This window comes from Spea bombifrons, chromosome 2, assembly GCF_027358695.1.
Source record: "Spea bombifrons isolate aSpeBom1 chromosome 2, aSpeBom1.2.pri, whole genome shotgun sequence".
Classification (NCBI taxonomy): Eukaryota; Metazoa; Chordata; class Amphibia; order Anura; family Pelobatidae; genus Spea; species Spea bombifrons.
In genome coordinates, this window is record NC_071088.1 from 134,978,470 (window position 1) to 134,982,668 (window position 4,199).

Sequence of the window (4,199 nt, forward strand, 5' to 3'; positions counted from 1 at the left end):
GGGTCCGGCCAGCGCCTGTGTCGTCAGATGGACCGCAACCTTGCGTTCCAAGCCTCTCACTGAAGCCACACGCCCACGATATTTTCTTATTGGTCTACACTACACAGGACAGCCAATAGCAGCCTGTTACTCCGTCCGGAGTGGCAGAATTGACTTCGCGGTCGGCCATTTGTTTGGAGTCCCCAGAACAGCAGAATCCGTTTTCAACAGGCTCCAAAAAAATGGCTCCCATGTCTTTTACCTTTGTGTGTACATTCCTTACACGGTTCTAAACACAAGAGATTTACAAGAACTAAACATCATCCTCTTTTTCACCAGCTCTTAGCACACTGGACTTAGTTATTGTGTTACCGAAAAATGTGTATGCAAAAAGATGTTACATAAGCTTAGGCACCTTTTGCGGCGCTGGCCCAATAAAATGTATCCACTTCGTTGAAAGACTCCATCTTTGTTGGTTCAATACCCATAAACCATTTACTATAATTAAGGGTACTTTATTCTCCAAGTGTGTCATTGTAGAGCTGCCACGCAAGATGTAGGCTGGGTTTGCCTTGTGTTGCCAATCAGACAGGCCAGAGCTGCAGAACTCCAGTCCTTGGGGGCCACAAATCATGCAGGAATTTTATGAATCCTCTTAAGACACATAGTTTACCTAAAAATTGTGGCCCTCGAGTACTGATGTTGTGCAGCCTCGGGATAGACTCTGAAATTCTGTCGACTCAGGGCTGTACGCGCCTGATTTGTCCGAGGACCTCCATGTACAGGGACATTGTATGTTTTCTGCATGGGTGACACCTGGCAGCTGTCCCAAAATACTGTTGATGGCTGTAGGTGGTCATGCTATAATAATATATGAGGACTTTCCGGGTTCGGCCCGGAGACTCCTGGGGAAGAGGCTCTTCTGCGGGTCACTACGCCGCACTCCCCAACAATAGCATGTCTCCCCCTCGCTCCGCATGACCTCCTACCCGCATCCCAAAAGTTTCCAGGAATGGCCATAATGTGTCAGGCACATCATTCACAAAAAAGGACATTATTTGACACACAATGGCATTATAGTCTGCTTTCTGTTAAAAAAGCACCGTGTTAACGGACAAAAACAGCCCACCGTGGCCTGCTTGCTGCCTTCCCTGAAGGGCACAGAGCGACTACACCTTAACCCCAAACCTGTTCATCCCATGACCCCAAAACGTTATTCGCTGCCATCACCAAGTTCTCTTTAAGGTTCTGCAAATACCTAAGGAGGCTCCAGTAATCCGCTGAACTGTTCACAATCCAAATTCATTGAAAAAGATAAAAATGTTTAAATCAGAAAAACTGCAATGTGATAACACAGGCTTTCCCCCCAAAAACATCAGAGCACAAAACGGAACTGATTCATTCATATTTAATCACAGAAACAGTCACAGTGCTTACACAAAAATAATGGTATAAAAGGCATACAAAACAGTATAAACATTAAAAAGTATCAAACACAGAAAAAGAAAACAAAATAATCTTTGGGAATCTCCGGATGGTAAGCTACCATTTCTGAATGAAGTTACAGGAAATTCAAAGTTTTGCATTCTTATGGGAATCTTCTTTCTTTGTCTCTGGGACACGCCCACTTGCTGTCACATGGGGCAGGGACCATGTAGCCAGGCGCTTTATGACACCTTTAATCAGTTAGGTTGTAAAACTCCTGCCTGAGTTTTGAAATGTCACATTTTGTTATTATGGTCCATTGTACGTTTATAACTCCGGGCTGATCACGTCCTCAATGTTATTACAAACCAAACATCCCCTTGTCTGGCGGATTGCTAGATGACCCATTGTTATTTCTGAGTCCCTGTTGAACCCCCTCTTGCAGTTATTATTATTTATTTACAAAGCACCATTATATTCCACAGCTCTGTATCATGAGTATACAGGCTGAGTATCACCCAGTGTAAACACTACATGAATAGATAATATTACTGGACGAAAGTGCAGCCCTACTGCGGGACACGAATCGGAAAATGTGAGCTACAGGTAGGTATCGGTTAGGCTTCCATAAAGAAGGGATTTTGTGAAGGACCAAAGAAGCGGGAAGGGCCTTCCAGGGGATGGAGGCAGCCCTTGAGAAATCTTGTAGGTGCGCATGAGAAGTGGAAATAAGAGCAGAGGACAGATCCTCAGTAAGATGAGCGGAGAGACCTGTTAGGCATGTATTTGGAGATCGGTGAGGAGATGGAAATAGGGGAACCGCTGTGAAGAGCTCTGGAAGTAAGAATCAGGATACAATCATATGGGTAACCAACGGAGACTGACTGAGAGGAGAGGTGTTGGTAGAGCGATGGGTGAAGAAGATAAGTCTGGCAGCAGCATTCGTGATGGATAGCACGGGGGCAAGCAGGTAGACCAGCTAAGACAAGAGTAACAGTAGGCAAGACGGGATTTAACGAGAACATGAGTAAGGGCTTTAGTTGCATTGTACGTTAGGAATGGGCAATCGTGGGCAACGCCAAGGGTAACCCCAAGGCAAGGAGCGCATGGGGACGAGGTGGTAATTTCTCCATTAACATTGAGAGAAGCTGTTGAGGGAACGTTAGCATTGGATGGAGAGACCGTTTCTTATCATTCTGGAGGTCTCGCTGTCAGCACACAGAACATCTTCGTGTTCTGATTCTATTAAGGAAACGTAACCATATTTCTCAACTCAAAAGATGCTTTCTCATGTAAGATTTTATGGCACGCAGGACAGGACATCTGGCGTCCTTTGGTTGGCCAGACCCATCATAAAATCAGTGGAACATGAAGAGCATCCAAGAAGGGCAACTTGCCCTGCTTGGATGCTCTTCATGTTCCACTGATTTTATGGTGGGGTCTGGCCAGGTTTCCAGATAACATTTATGGCTACATTTTCTCATACAAGATACCCTGTTAACCCTTAAATATGGGCATTTTTCTACCTTATCCATGGCAAGTATGCAAGTTACTAGGTGGATAAACCATGCTGCCTAGATTCACGACACTGACCTTTGGCTCACTTACTTAAAATTAAACATTTTAATGTTACATAAGGTTAGTTTACACTGAATTAATCCATGAAATGTGTAAAATAAGGGTCTGAAAGGCTGTGCTGCCCCCTACTGGCATACATGAAAAAATTACCAGTGTAGTAAATCCACTAAAATAGTAAAGACTCCCATTTACCTTTCTTTCCAACCAAAGACCTATCTCACAGAATACTGTTTTTTTAATAAATGAATGAAGTTGTAGGATGAACTACAGTTTACTATGTTACGGGAAACAATGACTTGAATATAAAATAATTATGTTGAATTATTTTCTTTGATCTTCTAATCCCATAAAATCTATAAATAAATGTAAAGGAGAGTTTAAGAATCCATAACTATTTTCTCAGTCCCTTCACACAGAAAGCGGTTAAAAGGATCAGTCCTGTGATCTGCGATCATGCCGTACACCTTTACACACATGAAATATTTTACTTAATTGACTTCATAATAACGGCTACAATAGGTTTATTCACTAAAGTTGCAGGGAAACAATCTCGCCATCTGCACCGTGCATTGTGAAGGGTCCTCTCAGTCTTTATACATCCAACATACCGCAGGGCAGCTCTTTAAAAGAGCTGTGGAATACATATTGTAAATTCACTTAAAGGCACACACCTCATATTATATGCATTTAAAGGCACACACCTCATATTATATGCATTTAGAGGCATATGATCAATGTGTGCCCTTTAAACGAACATTTTCCCTCTAACAAACGCATAGAGGGATTCATAGAATGACATGTGATGCTTTGCTGTTATGTCCCGGATGCCCATTGTACAACGTTGCAGAATATGACGGTGCCATATAACTCAATATAGCTATTAACAATAATAAAAAAAAATCTCAGTGGCTGAGCAACTTGGCCTGCGGGAAAATATTGGGACTTGTCTGTGTCTACAGGGGTAATAATAATACTAATAATAATAATGCTCTGGTTTTAAAAAAAATAGCTATCTTTTTACAACTTTAATGGCTTCTGACGTCACCTTGCACAGATCACTGTCATGTGTTTGTACATTGTTACTCAACCACCGTGTGATCACAAGATAAACACATTCCCCCTCTACCGCTCCGTGCCAAATGTTTACTTAGCTTCCGGTTACCTAGCTCCACCCCCAGGCGATCACTGGTGCGGGGGTGACTGGGGCGGTCACGTGA